General features: G+C 40.2%; 1 pseudogene; it reads left to right on the forward strand.

The window, feature by feature from the left end:
- The first annotated feature begins 16,195 nt into the window (after positions 1-16,195).
- Positions 16,196-17,531, forward strand: LOC138434699 (polyadenylate-binding protein 2 pseudogene; annotated as a pseudogene).
- The last annotated feature ends 2,252 nt before the right edge of the window (positions 17,532-19,783 follow it).

Genomic DNA, 19,783 nt, shown 5'->3' on the forward strand with positions numbered 1-19,783 from the left:
GCGCTCATCACAGTGTCTAATTCATGTTAAGTACTCCATTCATAATTATTGAATGAATGAATAAATGAATGAATAAAAATCACTCTTCTTTATGAAAATTTAAACAACCTTTTACCCTTGTGTGCTGCAAAAACCAAAAATCTCTAGAGGAAGTCATTATAATATAATAAAAATTGATTTAGGATTAATCTTTTTGAAAAAAAAAAACTAACGACTTCAGCATAGTTTTGTTGAAGGATAAAAATTGTCATAATGAGTGAAATAAGTCAGAGAAGCAGAAACATTGTATGACATGTAAGCTAAAAAGACATGATACAAATGAATGTATTCACAAAACAGAAACAGACTCGCAGATTTAGAGAAATGGATTTATGGTTGCTGGTGGGGGAAGGATGGAGGGTAGTGAGAGTTAGGGAGTTTGGGATGGAAAGTACACACTGCGTCTTTAAAATGGACAACCAACAAGTACCTACTGTATAGCTCAGGGAACTCTGCTCAATGTTATGTGGCAGCCTGGATGGGAGGGAAGTTTGGGGGAGAATAGATATATGTATATGTATGGCTGAGTCTCCTTGCTGTCAACCTGAAACTATCACATTGTTAATTGGCTATACTTCAAGTACAAAAGAAGTTTAATAAAAAACAAATTTAAAAAAAGAATGAATTGGTTAAAGATATTAATAATATGAATATCATATTTCATTGTACTAAAATATAACCTTTTTTAGGTATTATGATCATATTTGCTAAGCAGAATAAAAGTGCTTTTCTCAAACAATTCTGTTTCAAAGAGAATCCAAGCCAAGCGAGCTTTCTATTTGCAAATATTCTCTCCATTACTACAATGGATGGAAGCCTTTAAAATTAATACAGTTGCATTTATTATTCTACACTGCTGCTGCTGCTGCTAAGTCACTTCAGTCGTGTCCGACTCTGTGCGACCCCATAGATGGCAGCTCACCAGGCTCCCCCATCCCTGGGATTCTCCAGGAAAGAGTACTGGAGTGGGTTGCCATTTCCTTCTCCAGTGCATGAGAGTGAAAAGTGAAAATGAAGTTGCTCAGTCGTGTCAGACTCTTAGTGACCCCATGGACTGCAGCCCACCAGGCTCCTCCATCCATGGGATTTTCCAGGCAAGAGTACTGGAGCGGGGTGCCATTGCCTTCTCCATTATTATTCTATAGGGCTAACTAATAAAAATTTTGCTAATAAGATTTTCTTAATAAAGGTTTTTCAATCCCTCTTCCCTCTCCCCCCCCAAAATGAGACCTCTTACTTCTTTCAGTAGTTGTTTTCCAGCTATTCATGGAATTCTTGTTAGACATTATGGAGTTAAGTGATATGGATGATGGATAAAAATAAAACATTCCTGTCCACAAGTTGTTTGTAATCTGACTGGGAAAACAAAGCAATAGGTAACAATGGGTGAAAGCACCAAAGATTCTTAAGACTAAAAGAGCATGACAAGCCAGATACAAAGTGAAGGTGGGCTGGATGAAGATTCAGTGGAAGTTTCCTAAAAGGTGAGGCATCAAACTATGTTTAAGCCTGGATGTTTCATGGACTCAATAGATAGAAGGAAGACAAGCATTGCAGGTGGGAAAGGCAGTGTACATGAAATCAACTGTGGAAAAGGACATCTCATTATGATTAAAGTCAACAGTCTATATAGAACTGGAGTAGGTGGAATCAGGTTGGAAAGCTACATGGAAAGGTGTGTGGTCCAGATCATGGGCTTTGGAAGGCGATCATCTTGAGTAAGGCAATGCCTAGTTTGTGCAGGGCTCTGGGCAAATTTTTGTTGTTGTTGTTGACTTCAATATATAAATAATTTGATATAAAAAGGTATTCCAGTCTATCATTAGAAAACATCAGGCAAACCACAATGGAGGAACATTCTGCAAAGTACCTGACCAGTCCTCCTCAAAGTGCCAAGGTCTCCAGAAACTAGGAAAGACTGAGAAAGTGTCACAGACAGGAAACAGCTGAGGAGATATGAGAACAAAATGTACTGTGGGCCCCTGGGTAGGACTATGAGCAGGCGGAAAGAACTGTAGTGGGAAAACTGGGGAAATTCAAATAAAGTAAGCAGATTAGTTAACAGTATTATACCAACACTAATTTCTAAGTTTTGCTGAATATGCCATGGCCATGTAAGATGTTAACATTAAGGGAAACGGGATGAAGACTACCTTTCTTAACTTCTCTATAAACATAAAATTATTCCCAGTAGAAGTTTATTAAAAACAAAAAAAACCCCACATTGTCAATGCAGTGAAACTACTCTGTATGATACTGTAATGATGGATATATGTCCTTTTATATGTATTTGCCAAAACCTATAGAATATACAACACAAAGAGTGTACCCTGCTTGCCTGGGTTGATAATGATATATCAGAATTGGTTCACTGATTGCAATAAACATATCACGCTGGTGTAGAATGTTAATGGAGGTGAGACTGTGTGGGCAGGGAGAGGGTTTCGGGGAACTCTATTCTGTTCACTTTTGCTCTGAACCCAAAACTTCTTTAAAAAATAAAGTATAGTCTTTGGAGAATGTATACATGTATAAGTATAACTGAGTCACTGTTTACCTGAAACTAACACAACATTATAAATCAACCATATTCCACTGTAAAATACAAATAAAGTATGTTTGTTTAAAACATATTGTAATACCACATGTATAAGAATCCCACATTTGTATGAAAACTCTGTTGATATACAGTGTTCTCCTCACCTTAGAAATTTTCATCCTTCCCCACTTTTGCATAACCTCTTGAGCTTTCAAAATCAAAAGTGTCAATAAAAATGCGACTATCAAAATGCATTACAAAATCTATGGGTCTGTGTACATTATCATGATTTTTTTTTTATTAAGAATCAAGGTTTTGAATAATAGATAGGAAAGAAGTATGTCTATGTTTGTTTATTGCCAAGTTGCTGCACATGAAGATTCTGCAGCATATCTAGGCCCCACTTCACCTTCTTGGGGTCAAAACACACTATTTCTGCATAATTCTGTATCTCCCACCATTACTCACAATACTATGGTTTTGGGGAAATGATATTATAATGAATTAATATTGATCTCAGGCTTCTCGGGTGACTCGTTGGTAAAGAATCTGCGTGCCAAGAAGGAGACAAGGATTTGATCCCTGGGGAAGATCCCCTGGAGAAAGAAATGGCAACCCACTCCAGTATTCTCACCTGGGAAATCCCACAGACAGAGAACCCTGGTGGGCTGCAGTCCATGGGGTTGCATAAGAGTCAGACATGACTTAGTGGCTAAACAACAAGAAATGTAGGTCTCACCATTGTAGTATCTCAGGCCGCTTACTGAATGCTAGTGACATCACTGTTCCTGATGCTGGTCACTGGACTGCCCAGGGAATATCAGTTCCTAGTAACCCTCTCTACAGTTGTTAACTGTGCTTTGTTGAAAATGAACTCTTCTTTGAAGTCTTTGGGCTGTAACGACTATTTCACTAGGATGAAATGTCTTTCTTGGTACCTTCCACAAACCTGCCTGTTACAGGGAGCAGAGATGAGGGGCCTGTGGGCAGAGTAAAAAAAAGAAGTCCCATTTATGCAAGGAACCTCTGTCCGCCATCCTGCACAACTTTTGACTCAGGTAGGAGGGCATGGCTTTACCACATTGAGTATTTGTGATTGACTTGAACAAAGTTTTGGAGATCTCTGTGACATCTGGTTGACCCCATGTCAGGGAGCTGTATGTCAGGCACATCTCTCCCAAAAAGAGATGGGATCAGAGCCCATGCAGGTCCAAATCCAGCCTAGAGTTATCCCCAGATGGCACTGCCCACCCCAGCCAGTCCCAGAAACCAGAAGAAACTTAGAAACTCTTGAGGAAGGTAGCACTATAAAGTGTAGGTTCCCTGTGGAGTGAGGTCTGGGGAGGAGCCCCACTTTCTTGCTTATGACTAAGGGCGATGTTGTACCTGGCTTTGGTCCCTTCAGCCTCCTATTAGACCTGAAAACCAGGCTAGTCTCAACCTCTGGGCCTTGTTTTCTTCTTCTCTGAGAGAAAGGTAATAACCTCAAATAATTGTTCTGAAGAGTGAATGAGATATTTATTGAGTTGCTGTGAAATGCGCTGGAGAAACAGCAGTGAACAAGACACATAAAAACTGCCCTCTTGAGTTTTTATAATCCTGGACTCTATGAAGTCAAAACTGTGTTCAGCAAATAATATACTCTTAATAAATGTTGGGTAGCATTGCTGTTGGTTCAAACTCTAGAACTTCTCCCCAGGATGTTCCAGGCCTGCCTGGATGCTCTAGTGAGGCCTGAACGTCTCTTGGGCTTTAAACGGTGAGGGAAAAAGGACTGGACCATGTGAGAAGGGGTTTTGCTTGTTGGTTTTAAACCAAGGGTTACTTTGAGGATATCTAGACGAGAGAAACAAAGAGATCACCAGACCCTCAGGCAACACTTCCTATATGTGTCTTTCTTCCAAGTGAGATTTTTCAAGGGGTCAGGTAGGAATGAGTTCAAGACTACTTTGCTGTGAGTTCACTCCACTTTGGTTGGATACATAAAGATGTCTCTGATTAAACTGTATCATGATAAGAGTGTTTGCTATAACAATATGTGCACTAACTTTACTTTCTGTGAAGATTCCTCCTGATGCCTTCAAAATAAATTCTATTAATATAAAAATCTCCTTGATGATTTTTCTACAATACAACAATTTCTAAAAGCAGTGAAAAATGCCATTATTCCTTCAATTCTGTTTTCTGACTTTTCAACATTTTTGGACCTGAAAAAATATATTTTAAAAATCCCTTCCCAGATGTGTTTCTAAAAGGCTATGTGAAGCCAAGAGATACTTTGCTTCTTTGAACAAGTGCTTACCATACATCCACATGTGATGTATCAACAATTAAAGGATATCTCATTTGAAATTGGGAGTTAGCTTTACTTTCTGCTCAGTAGGAATTCTGTCTGAAATTCACTTTCTTTTATGTTCAAATGATATCTCACAAGCATTTTAGTTGAATAACAGGGAGAAAAGCCAATTATATTTGCTATAACTCTCTTTTCCCATTGTCCTACAATAAAGCACTATCTCTAGATAACGAAGAGTAAAATTGATATGTGTATAATAAGTTTAAACCAAGATTAGTTTTGATCAACACTCCAGAGAGAGTATACAGCTATTATCTGGACAAGTTTTCTTTACCTGAGCTCTTTGGAGCTCAGAGCACAGGTTGGTAATTGTTATGGGCTGTGTTCTGAACTGTCCCCACTGCAACCTTTCTGTGTTGAAGTTCTAACCCCCAGGACCTCATCATGTGACTGTATTCAGAGAGTCTTCCAAGAGGTAATAAAGTTAAAATGAAATCATTAGGGTGGGCCTTAATCAAATATGGCTGTTGCCTTTATAGGAAGAGATTTAGACCCAGATATATATGGAGGGAAAGAACACGTGAAGCCACACTGTCTACAAGCCAAGAAGGGAGGTCACTGGAGGGACCAACTCTGCTGGCACTTTGGTCTTGGGCTTCGAGTCTCCAGAACTGTGAGAAATAAACTTCTGTTGTTTAAGCCATCCAGCCTGTGGTACTTTGCCATGGTAGCTCTAGCAAACCGAGACTGTGAAGCAACACTTTCTAGTCACACACCACAGAAAAAAACACTTTGAGACATCAGTGAACCTGGAGTTTTACTTCATTGATATTTTAGTGGAATCATAAGAATGGTTCCTTTCTGAGTATATTTCTGCAACATTAATCATCATTTTCATCACCGCCATCGCCATGGACATCACCATCATCTTCATCACCATCACTATCATCTTCCTCCTCCTCAGCATCATTGTCACCATCATCACTGTTATCATCACCATCCTCCTCCTCCTCCTCATCACCACCACCATCACCACTATGACATCACTACTGTCACCACAGCACCATCGTCATCATCCTCATCATCATTTTATAACAACAACCCCACCATCTACCAGCTAGTACACATTATGAGACAATGTGCTCTGGCATTCTAAAGGAGATCAGTCCTGGGTGTTCTTTGGAAGGACTGATGCTAAAGCTGAAGCTCCAGTACTTTGGCCACCTCATGCGAAGAGTTGACTCACTGAAAAAGACTCTGATGCTGGGAAGGATTGGGGGCAGGAAGAGAAGGGGATGACAGAGGATGAGATGGCTGGATGGCATCACTGACTTGATGGACATGAGTTTGAGTGAACTCGGGAGTTGGTGATGGACAGGGAGGCCTGGTGTGCTGTGATTCATGGGGTCTCAAAGAGTCGGACATAACTGAGCAACTGAACTGAACTGAACTGAATAGGAATATCATCAATACTACAGCAACATCACAAAGCCTCTCAAACCATCAGTGACTCAACTCAATGTTTGTTTCTTGCTCATGCGTTGCCTAGGAGGCTTTCCTTAGGGGTTCCATTTTAGTAAGTGAATCAGAGACCCAGCAAGCTCCTTCTTCTTTCTACCTTTTCCTTTTAGAATTCACTCCACTGAGTCAGTAGGTGAAGAGAGAGAGAGACAGAAGCAGAGAAAGACGGAGAGGAGGGACACTGTGTTGTTCATAGGAGGATTTTTATGGGCAAAACTTGAAAGTGGAGTTTGTCACTGGCCCCCAACTCCACTACCCAGAACTAGGCATGTGGCTTCACACAGTGCAAGAAAGCCTGGGACGTATATGCCCAGGAGGGAACGTGAGCCAAATAGAGAATGGCAAGCCTTCTTCTGCCACAGTCTCTGCAAGTTTCTTTTCTCTCCAGGTTTTGTGCTGTAATAACGTAGATCTTATTTCCCTTTTGCATGAAAATCAGGGTTAGAGAGGTTAAGTAATATGTCCAAGGTCAAACACATGGACTCAAGGCCCCAATACCTACAATATCTGTAATTTTTCATTATATTAGTGTTTAACAAAGTGAATTTCCTAAAGATCCTCTTTAAAAAAGTTCTGTGGTCAAATACACTGAAAACACCACATAGCATAGCACCCTTGGTGGAAATTCAAAATGGACTTGAATATATTAAAGGATGGGAGAACTCTAGAACCCAGCCCAGAGCCACTCTAGTTCCTCCTCTGGCCTCTTTAGTCATCCTCATGAGATAGTAACTAAAGGTTGCTGACAGAACAGTTGTGGGCTGTCAGGTCCTTGCTCTGGCACTATGACTACGGTCTATTCTGATTGTTCACTTGGCTTCCAGATTCCCCCACTTCCTGGGCATCATTGTTGACTAGTCAGATCATTATGTCCTGCTCAAATTCTGCCCATATTCCTGTTGGATTAATGGAGACACAGGTGGGCACCACCAGGACATAGTCCTTGCATCAGCTGGGCTGCTGTTTGCCAGGCAATCCAATGGTGCCCCCAATTAAAGTGTATTCTTCCCTAGTGAGAGAAGAGGCACCCTTGGTGGCATCACTGGCACCCCAGTGCTAAGTGTGCTCTGTCCATCTGGCCACCTGCATTTATGGATACTCTCTACTGCCTACTGTTTCCAAATGTTCCTTCAACATGGCCTTTTTTGGTACAGTGATTTTAGTACCAAGACAAAGACTTTGGCTCTGAGAGAACCAAGGTTGGATAAAGAGACAATTGAGTAGGGAGTCATAGAGGCCAGTGGAGACACCAGCCACATATCCTATAATCTACCAGTGTGGGGAAGGGGATGCTCCTGGGTCAGGCCAGAACGTGTGGCTGTGCCTGGCGTATGGTTTGGGATGAGGACATGCCAAAGCTTTGGGTTCTTCTTTTAAGCAATCCTTTTGAAGCTCATCTCCATTTAAGAGGAGAAATTCATTAAAACTAATAAATTCTGATTTACCATAAATATTAAAAATATTAAGTTTATTAATAAAATGAGAGTTAACACTTACATACCCTTGCTCTATGCTGGACATATACTTTGTAAATGAATAATTAACACAGCAGAGTATTAAAATTATCACCATTATCCCCTTTACAGGGGAAGGAACTGAAGAAGAAAAAATTATTTTATCATAGAGCTAGAATTTGAGACTATAGATGATGATCTGAATTACCAAACAGCCCCACCACTTTCTGATCAAGAATATAAGATGTGATCTAGTTATCAATATCTATAACATTCCAATAAATAATTTTTGTGACTTAGTCAATAATAAAGATATTGAAAATATTAAACAAATATAAGACAACATTTTATTTCAAATTTTAGCCCATTTCCTATATTGGGCTGTTGCTTTGACCAATTACTATTGGTTCAGCAGAAACTGAGGGGATTCAGCAACAGTAGAATGAATATTGTTGATTTTAGAAGGAAATCAACTTCTTGTGACTATCAGTAATCTAATAATTACTGATTCAATGGAAATGTCATTGGGATAGTTTGATATGGTTTCCTGGGTCAAAATATGGCTTTACCAACTAGCATTCATCATGTCAGAATGATCATGCCAACAATCATTTGGTATATTTTTAGAATGAATTGACAAATGATTTATGCTACAACTTATAAAAATTGATAATTAGACGCTGAGATTAAAAGAACTAGGTGCTAATTTGCAATCTTGGGAACTACCTGTGTGTCATCTGAAACCAGCCTTTCACACGAAGGGCAGGGGGAGACAAAGGACGGAGGCAGATCACTGCCGATTGGCAGGCGGCAGGTTTGATAAACAAGGGAACTTACTTACATGAGAGACTTGTCATTGGATGCTGTAAGATGAGTGGATCTCACATCCACCCGACAGAATCTTCAAGTTTATATAGAGGCCTTGGCTAGGTTCAGTCCCATATACCATCTAGATGGTCTCAGTGACATCCTATTCTCAAGGCTGCATCCTTGAAACAGCTCCTAGGGTGGAAAAGGTGGGCATATTCCAAGGACAGAGGAGGGGTGAGGAGCATCTGATTGGCCAGGTCCAGCTCATGGGTCAGCTCTGTATTATCGCTTCCAATATTAGGAAATAAAAATAGATACAATATTTACATATGAAAGTGTTAGCTACTCCTTCGTGTCCAACTCTTTGTGACCCCGTGGACTGGAGCCTGTCAGGCTCCTCTGTCCATGGAATTCTCCAGGTAAGAATACTGGAAAGGGTTGACATTCCCTTCTCCAAGGGATCTTCCCAACCCAGGAGTCAAACCCGAGTCTCCTGCATTGCAAGCAGATTCTTTACCATCTGAACCTCCACAGAAGTCCAATGTACATATTTCCATTTGTTTAACATTTTGAATATATATCTGTGGGTACCAAATCTTACAAAAGTACTTCAGAGTGGTCCACACATTGTTATAGTCCCCTTCAAGATTCAGCACAGGTATTATGTTTCCAAGCGAGTTTTCCCTGAATACCATCAAATATCTTAGTAAGCAAAGGAAATTTTGGTCTCTAATCTCACAGCTCCCAGATTTCTCTCTTTGTACTCATCATCCATCATGCTGTCTTCTAAAATATTCTTTATTATATATATTACAAATATCTCTTCCCAACTGATTCCATATATACACGTCAATATATATGATGTATATACACATGCATATAGTTGTTGTTGTTTTATTTTTTGGCCACTTGGCATATGTGATCTTAGTTCCTTGACCAGGATTGAAACTGTTTCCCCTGCATTGGCAGCACAGAGTCTTAATAACTAGACCTCCAGGAAGTCCCCATTATGCTGTTTCTTATTGATTTATCTGTAACCCATTTGAATGTGGAGGTGTGTTCTTTGTGCCTAATGTCATAGATTTTTACTTTAAATTCCTTTAGACTTTGCCTTTGCTTTCTTAGGATCTGTGTACTTATAAGATGCTTATACTGAATGCAATAATAGATCATGACCCTGGGGTCTTTGACCTGCAGCATCTTCAAAGTTGAAAACATATCAGAGATGGTTACAGCATCCTTGTGAATTTTCCAGTATGTTTATTCCTACCATTTTTATCAACTTTCTTTCTTAATTTTTCTCCATTGGAGTTTAGTTCTTCTTTCTTTATTTTAAATTGCAAGATCATTGCCAAAATTGCACTAAATTTTAAAAAAAGTAACATATTTTTCTTTATTCCATTCTGGTTAAACCTCATACTTTCATGTTTATAAATTCTGGTTGCTGCAGAACCATTCTTAATCTACATAAACTTTACTTACAATGTGACTATAATCTTGTTTTGTGAATGTCTGTGGGTTTTTTCTACCCTTTTTATCTGGTAAGTCACCCTAACTCTGAGATGAAATGAGGAGATAGAGGTAGACAAGGAAAGATAGAGAAAACAGCAAATACAAAACACTTAAGATGAAAAAGAAATTTGCATGTTTGGGGAAAATAATTATGGTGAGTGAGAGTAGGAGACAGAATTGAGAAAGTTGATGCTTAAATCATGAAAGGGCTTTTAAGCTATGATGAGGATGTTAGATTTTATTCTATGTGCAAAGCAACTAGACACTGCATTGTCTGATTTATGACAGAAATGATTTCTATGGGGAAGTTGGACTGGGAAGGGGACAGTGCAGAAGCAGTGAGACCAGGTAGGAGGACATTGCCTCAGCGGAAGTGGCAGGGGTGATGATGGTGGCTCAGATTGAATAGTGGCAATAGAGATGGTGATAAAAGCATAGATTTCTCAGGATGCTTTAAAGTTAGACCTTGAGGATGAACTGGCTAAAGTGTGAGAGGGAAGGAGAGGGACCAATGTAATTATAGCATGAATATATCATTGGATGTTGGTAACATTTTCTGTGATGGGAAAGAACAGAGGTTAAAAGTAGCTTTGGTAGTGAGTGAGTCATAAGTTCTATTCTGAGCCTGCTGTGTGTGGGATGTTTATAAAATGAAAAATGCACGGCTTAATGAAAGAGGGTGGATTCTGTGGGGAGACTGGAACTGGATAGAAATCTGAATGTTATCACCACATCAGTTCAGTTCAGTTCAGTCGCTCAGTTGGGTCCGACTCTTTGCAACCCCATGAATCACAGCACGCCAGGCCTCCCCGTCCATCACCATCTCCTGGAGTTCGCTCAAACTCACGTCCGTTGACTCAGTGATGCCATCCAGCCATCTCATCCTCTGTTGTCCCCTTCTCCTCCTGCCCCCAATCCCTCCCAGCATCAGAGTCTTTTCCAATGAGTCAACTCTTCGCATGAGGTGGCCAAAGTACTGGAGTTTCAGCTTTAGCATCATTCCTTCCAAAGAACACCCACACAGATGTTATTTAAAGTCACAAAACTGGGTATTACACCTAGAGACAGTGTGTATATAAAAGTAAGTAGTTGAGTCAAGAGCCTAGAGACCCTCTAGCATCTAAAGTGTGTTGATATGGACAAGTCAGAGTTAATACATCAAGAATATAATAACAGTAATAAATGTGTAGGCACTTAACAAAGCCCTCAATATGTGTAATGCAAAACCTGACAGAATTGAAGAGAAAAATAGAAAATTTGGCTAAAATAGTGGGAGACTTCAATACCCTGCTTTTAATAATGAATAAATGGTGAGAAAGAGCATCAATAAGAAAGTAGAAGGATTGAACAATTCTGTAAAACAACTGGATGTAATACATAGCTATAGAACTTTTCACCGAACAACAGCAAAATGTCCATTCTTCTTAGTGTACATGGAGTATTTTGTATGACAGACCATATGTTAGGCCATAAAACAAATCTCAATAAGTTTAGAAGGACTGACATTATACAAAGTATGCTTTACAAATACTATGAAATATATTAGAAATCAATCACATAAGGAATTTTGAGAAATTCACATATATGTGGAGATTAATTACACCCTTAAATAACAAGTAAACTGATGGAGAAAAATCAACAAACCAAAAGCTAGTTCCTGGAAAAGGTAAGAAACATTTATAAACCTTTAACTAGACTAACCAAGATAAGTAAATTTGTATATACATGAATGAAAAAGTTCCAAAAAATAACATGGAGGGATAAGAAAGCCTTCTTTAGCGATCAATGCAAAGCAATAGAGGAAAATAAGAGAATGGGAAAGACTAGAGATTTCTTCAAGAAAATTAGAGATACCACGGGAACACTTCATACTAAGATGGGCTCATTAAAGGACAGAAATGGTATGGACCTAACGAAAGCAGAAGCTATTAAGAAGAGGTGGCAAGTATACACAGAAGAACTGTACAAAAAGGATCTTCACAATCAAGATAATCACGATAGTGTGATCACTCACCTAGAGCCAGACATCCTGGAATGTGAAGTCAAGTGGGCCTTAGAAAGCATCACTACGAACAAAGCTAGTGGAAGTGATGGAATTCCAGTTGAGCTATTTCAAATCCTGAAAGATGATGCTGTGAAAGTGCCGCACTCAATATGCCAGCAAATTTGGAAAACTCAGCAGTGGCCACAGGACTGGAAAAGGTCAGTTTTCATTCCAATCCCAAAGAAAGGCAATGCCAAAGAATGCTCAAACTACTGCACAATTGCACTCATCTCACATGCTAGTAAAGTAATGCTCAAAATTCTCCAAGCCAGGCTTCAGTGATACGTGAACCGTGAACTTCCTGATGTCCAAGCTGGTTTTAGAAAAGGCGGAGGAACCAGAGATCAAATTGCCAACATCCGCTGGATCATTGAAAAAGCAAGAGAGTTCCAGAAAAACATCTATTTCTGCTTTATTGACTATACCAAAGCCTTTGACTGTGTGGATCACAATAAACTGTGGAAAATTCTGAAAGAGATGGGAATACCAGACCACCTGACCTGCCTCTTGAGAAATCTGTATGCAGGTCAGGAAGCAACAGTTAGAACTGGACATGGAACAACAGACTGGTTCCAAATAGGAAAAGGAGTACGTCAAGGCTGTATATTGTCACCCTGCTTATTTAACTTATATGCAGAGTACATCATGAGAAATGCTGGGCTGGAAGAAGCACATGCTGGAATCAAGATTGCTGGGAGAAATATCAACAACCTCAGATATGCAGATGACACTACCCTTATGGCAGAAAGTGCAGCGGAGCTAAAAAGCCTCTTGATGAAAGTGAAAGAGGAGAGTGAAAAAGTTGGCTTAAAGCTCAGCATTCAGAAAATGAAGGTCATGGCATCTGGTCCCATCACTTCATGGGAAATAGACGGGGAAACTGGAAACAGTGTCAGACTTTATTTTTTGGGGCTCCAAAATCACTGCAGATGGTGACTGCAGCCATGAAATTAAAAGATGCTTACTCCTTGGAAGAAAAGTTATGACCAACTTGGATAGCATATTAAAAAGCAGAGACATTACTTTGCCAACAAAGGTCCATCTAGTCAAGGCTATGGTTTTTCCAGTAGTCATATATGGATGTGAGAGTTGGACTGTGAAGAAAGCTGAGTGCCGAAGAACTGATGCTTTTGAACTGTGGTGTTGGAGAAGACTCTTGAGAGTCTCTTGGACTACAAGGAGATCCAACCAGTCCATTCTGAAGGAGATCAACCCTGGGATTTCTTAGGAAGGACTGATGCTAGAGCTGCAACTCCAATACTTTGGCCACCTCATGTGAAAAGTTGACTAACCGGAAAAGACTCTGATGCTGGGAGGGATTGGGGGCATGAGGAGAAGGAGGCGACAGAGGATGAGATGGGTGGATGGCATCACTGACTCGATGGACACTGCTTTGGGTGAACTCCAGGAGCTGGTGATAGACAGGGAGCCCTGGTGTGCTGCAATTCATGGGGCCGCAAAAAGTCAGACACGACTGAGTTACTGAACTGAACTGAACTAAATGAAAAAAATAAAAAATCTCAAAATTGCTAAAATTGAAACAAAAGTGTATATTTTTACAAACTTTAAAGAAACAAAAAAAGATAAGAAAATACTGTGAAAAATTGTATATCAACAAGTTAGAAAAGCTAGTTAAAATGGATAGATTTCTAGAAAAATACAAGCTATCAGAACTGACTCAGTGGGAGGGAGGCTCATGAGGGAAGGAATATATGTATACAGATAGCTGATTCACTTTGCTGTACAGCAGAAACTAACACAGTATTGTAAAGCAATTATACTCCAGGTGAAATAAATAAAACCTGACTCAAAAAGATATAGAAAAAATAGATATATAACAAGTAAATGGACATATAGCAAGTAAAGTGGTTGAATTAGTATCAGTAAAATTTCCACAAAGAGAAGTCCCAGACCAGATGAGTCCTCTGTTGAATTCTACAAACTATTTAAAGAAAAATGAACATCTATGCTTTATAAACTGTTCCAAAAAATAAAAGTGGAGAACACACTTTCCAACTCATTTTATAAGGTCATTATTACCTTGATATCAAAACAAACAAATCACAAGAAAAGAATAATACAGACCAATATCACTTACAAACATATGTAAAAATCCTTTAACAAAACCATAGTGAACTTTATCCAGGAACATATACAGAGAATTAGAAACATGTTTCTGGAAAATTTTCCCAGAATGTATATTTGTATTAATATATAAAAATCAATCAGTGAAATACACCATGTTAAGAAAACAAAGGACAAACCCCACAGACAATCTTAATTAATTCTGAAAATCATTTGACAAAATTCAATACCCTTTCATGATTGAAAACCCTAAACTAGGAATAGATGGAAACTTTGTCAACATGATAAAGAGCATCTGTTTAACACCCACAGCCAACACCTACTTATTCATGACAGATGGAAAGCTTTCTCAGTAAGATAAGGTACAAATCAAGGATGTCCATTCTTGCTACTGCAATTCAATATTATTATAGAGATTTGTGCTAAGGAATTTAGTCAAGGAAAAGAAACAAGATTCCTTCAGATTGGAGCACAAGAAACAAAACTACCTATTTGCAAATGATTTGATCTTGCACATAGAAAATCCTAAGGAAAAAACAGCAACATAAAAAACAAAAATATACCACTAGATCTAGTATTAATAATTGAGTTCAGCAAGGTTGCATGATGCAGGATCAGTATATGAAAATCAATTGTAGTTTCACATATTAGGAATGAATAATATGGAAATGAAAAAATTGCGCTTGTAGTTACATTAAAAAAATGAAGTACATGAGAATAAATTTATCAACATGATTATAAAGCTTGCATACTGGTAAAAGAAAATATTGTTGGAAGAAATTAGAGTTCCAAAATAAATGGAAAAACATCCCATGTTCATGGATTGAAATACTTCATATAGTTAAGATATTTTCCAAATTGATCTACAAAGTCAATACAATCCTTGTCAAGATCTTAGCAAATTTACCCCCCACCCCTTTTTTTTTGCAGAAACTCTGGAGCTAATTCTAAAATCCATGTGGAAATGCAAGGAATTCAGAACAATGAAAACAATTTTGTGAAAAAACATATCAGTGAGGTCACATCTCCTGATTTGAAAACACGCTGCAAAGCTATAGTAATCAGGACTGTGTTGTACGGGAATAATGAGTCATATAGATGAATGAGAATCCAAAATTGAGTTTAAAAATAAATGCATTTAGTTATAGTCAATTGGTTTTTGACAAGGGTACTAACATTTCAACAGAGACTTTAGCAAATGATGCTGGATATTGAAATAACATAGGATTGCTGCCTAATTTACAAAAATTAACTCAAATGGATCAAAGACTTAAACATGCCATATCATTTTTACAGTAATACTTCTTATGAAACTCTTTGAAAGCTGAAAAACTAAAGAAAAAAATTGGACTTCATCAAAATTAAAAACTTCTGGGCATCAAGGGATGTCATAGTCAAAATACCGCCAAGATAATGGGAGCAAATATTTGCAGATTGTACACCTGATATCAATAACTCCTGATATGCAGATTATACCACTCTAATGGCAGAAAGTGAAGAGGAACTAAAGAGCCTCTTGATGAGGGTGAAAAAGGAGAGTGACAAAATTCACTCTTCACTGGCTTCAAATTCAACATTAAAAAAAACCAAGATCATGGTATTGGGTGCCACTACTTCATGGCAAATAGAAGGGGAAAAAAGTGGAAGCAGTGACATATTTTATTTTCTTGGGCTCCAAAATCACTGTGGATGGTGACAACAGCCATGAAATTAAAAGATACTTCCTCATTGGAAGGGAAGCTATGACAAACCTAGACAGTATATTAAAAAGCAGAGACATCACTTTACTAAAAGAGGTGTGTATACTCAAAGCTATGTTTTTTTTTTTTTTTCCCCAGAAGTCATGTACGAATGTGAGAGTTGGACCATCAAGAATGCTGGGTGCCGGAGCGGCGATGGCGGCGGCAGCGGCGGCTGCAGCAGCAGCGGGGGCTGCGGGCGGTCGGGGCTCCGGGCCGGGGCGGCGGCGCCATCTTGTGCCCGGGGCCGGCGGGGAGGCCGGGGAGGGGGCCTCCGGGGGGCGCTGGGGACTACGGGAACGGCTTGGAGTCTGAGGAACTGGAGCCTGAGGAGCTGCTGCTGGAGCCTGAGCCGGAGCCCGAGCCCGAAGAGGAGCCGCCCCGGCCCCGCGCCCCCCCCCCGGGAGCTCCGGGCCCTGGGCCTGGCTCGGGAGCCCCCGGCAACCAGGAGGAGGAGGAGCCGGGACTGGTCGAGGGTGACCCGGGGGACGGCGCCATTGAGGACCCGGAGCTGGAAGCGATCAAAGCTCGAGTTAGGGAGATGGAGGAAGAAGCTGAGAAGCTAAAGGAGCTACAGAACAAGGTAGAGAAGCAGATGAATATGAGTCCACCTCCGGGCAATGCTGGCCCAGGGATCATGTCCATTGAGGAGAAGATGGAGGCTGATGCCCGTTCCATCTGTGTTGGCAATGTGGACTATGGTGCAACAGCAGAAGAGCTAGAAGCACACTTCCATGGCTGTGGTTCAGTCAACCGCGTTACTATACTCTGTGACAAATTTAGTGGCCATCCCAAAGGGTTTGCGTATATAGAGTTCTCAGACAAAGAGCCAGTGAGGACTTCCCTGGCCTTAGATGAATCCTTACTTAGAGGAAGACAGATCAAGGTGATCCCTAAACGAACCAACAGACCAGGCATCAGCACAAGAGACCGAGGTTTCCCACGAGCCCGATACCGTGCCCGAACCACCAACTACAACAGTTCCTGCTCTCGATTCTACAGTGGTTTTAACAGCAGGCCCCCGGGGTCGCGTCTACAGGGGCCGGGCTAGAGCGACATCATGGTATTCCCCTTACTAAAAAAAAGTGTGTATTAGGAGGAGAGAGAGGAAAAAAAGAGGAAAGAAGGAAAAAAAAAAAAGAATTAAAAAAAAAAAAAAGAAAAACAGAAGATGACCTTGATGGAAAAAAAAAATATTTTTTAAAAAAAGATATACTGTGGAAGGGGGGAGAATCCCATAACTAACTGCTGAGGAGGGACCTGCTTTGGGGAGTAGGGGAAGGCCCAGGGAGTGGGGCAGGGGGCTGCTCATTCACTTTGCGGATTCGCCATGGACACGTCTCAATCGCGCAAGCTGCTCCCCCTGTTTCCCTGTTCCCCTTTGCCCCCTTGGGGGCTGCTCAAGGGTAGGTGGGCATGGGTGGTAGGAGGGGTTTTTTTACCCAGGGCTCTGGAAGGACACCAAACTGTTCTGCTTGTTACCTTCCCTCCATCTTCCTAACTTTCACAGTCCCCTCCTGCCTGCTCCTGTCCTGCCAGGTCTGCCACCCACCCTGCCCCTCTTTTCTGGCTCCCTGCCCCTCCAGATTGCCTGGTGATCTATTTTGTTTCCTTTTGTGTTTCTTTTTCTGTTTTGAGTGTCTTTCTTTGCAGGTTTCTGTAGCCGGAAGATCTCTCCGTTCTGCTCCCAGCGGCTCCAGTGTAAATTCCCCTTTCCCCCGGGGAATGCACTACCTTGTTTTGGGGGGTTTTGGGGTGTTTTTTGTTTTTCAGTTTTTTTGTTTTGTTTTTCTTTGCCTTTTTTTTTTCCCTTTTATTTGGAGGGAATGGGAGGAAGTGGGAACAGGGGAACAGGGAGGTGGGAGGTGGATTTTGTTTATTTTTTTAGCTCATTTCCAGGGGGTGGGAGTTTTTTTTTTTTAATATGTGTCATGAATAAAGTTGTTTTTGAAAATAAAAAATGTTTGGCCTTAAAAAAAAAAAAAAAGAATGCTGGGTGCCAAAGAATTGATGCTTTCAAATTGTGGTGTTGGAGAAGACTCATGACAGTCCCCTGGACTTCAAGGAGATCAAAGCAGTCAATCCTAAAGGAAATCAAGGAAAAGAAAAGACCACCTTATGCGAAGACCTGATTCACTGGAAAAGACCTTTATGCTGGGAAAAATTGAAAGCAAAAGGAGAAGAAGGCAGGAGAGAATGAGATGGATATGAATTTGAGCAAACTCTAGACGATAGTAAAGGACAGGGAAACCTGCTGTGCTGCAGTCCATGGGGTCACAGAGTCAGACATAACTTAGTAACTGAACAACAAAAACATCTGTTACATTCTAGTATCCAAAACAATGAAAAAACTCCTACAATTTGCAGTAGGTAGAATAATGTCTACATTAGAATAATGTCACTTAATAACGTCCACATTCTAACCCCTGGAACTTGAGGGTATTTTACCTTATGTGGCAAATGATACTTTGCAATGCAATTAATCCAAGAATCTTAAAGTATGAAGATTACCCTGGATTATCTAAGTGGGTCTGATATAATCACAAGGGTTTTTGTGAGAGGGAGAAAGGAAGGTCAGAGTCATAGATGCTGTGACAGTGGAAGTGGAGATAAGAGTTATGCAAACATGAGCTAGGACTGTGGCAGCCTCAGGTCAGTTCAGTCGCTTGGTCATGTCCGATTCTTTGCAACTCCATGGTCTGCAGCACACCAGGCTTCCCTGTCCATCACCAACTCCCAGAGCTTGCTCAAACTCATGTCCATAGAGTTGGTGATGCCATCCGACCATCTCATCCTTTGCCATCCCCTTCTCCTCCTGCCTTCAATTTTCCTCAGCATCACGGTCTTTTCCAATGAGTCAGTTCTTTGCATCAGGTGGCCAAAGTATTGGAGTTTCAGCTTCAGCATCAGTCCTTCCAATGAATATTCAGGACTGATTTCCTTTAGGATTGACAGGTTGGATCTCCTTGCAGTCCAAGGGACTCTCAAGAATCTTCTCCAACACCACAATTCAAAAGCATCAATTCTTCAGTGCTCATCTTTCTTTATAGTCCAATTCTCACATCCATACATGACTACTAGAAAAACCATAGCTTTGACTAGATGGACCTTTGTCAGCAAAGTCTCTGCTTTTTAACATACTGCCTAGGTATATGGGCAGCCTCAAGAAGCAGGGAAAACACTAGGAATAGATTCTTTCCTCAAGCCTCTAGAAGGAATACTGCTCTGTCAACATCTTGAGTTTAGCCTGGTAAGATCCATTCCAAACCGCTGATCTCCAAAACTGTAGGATAATAAATAGGTGTTGTTTTAGGCCACTGTGTTTTTTAGTATTTTGTAATAGCACAATAGGAGACTAATATAGATTTTGGTACCTAGAAATTGAGTGACTCTGATTACAAATACCTAAAAATTTGGAAGTAGGCATTGGGCAGAGGCTGGAAAAAATTGAGAAACCTGATAGAAAAAGCCTAGATTACCTTATTACCTTGGAAGGATTGTTAGGAAGAATTTAGATATTAAAGGTTCTGCAGATGAGAGCTCAGAAGGAGGTGAGGAGCAACGTAGATAAAACCTATATAATCCTACAGAATACTGAAGTCATCATAGGTTGGTAGAAATAAGAATACTGAGTGTTATTGGTGAGGTGTGAGAAGGAAATGAGAAACATTATTGAAAAAATGGATGAAAGGGGATCCTTGTTACATAGTGGCAGAAAACTTAGTAGAATTTTATCTTATAGTT

This window comes from Ovis canadensis, chromosome 2, assembly GCF_042477335.2.
Source record: "Ovis canadensis isolate MfBH-ARS-UI-01 breed Bighorn chromosome 2, ARS-UI_OviCan_v2, whole genome shotgun sequence".
NCBI classification, from domain to species: Eukaryota; Metazoa; Chordata; class Mammalia; order Artiodactyla; family Bovidae; genus Ovis; species Ovis canadensis.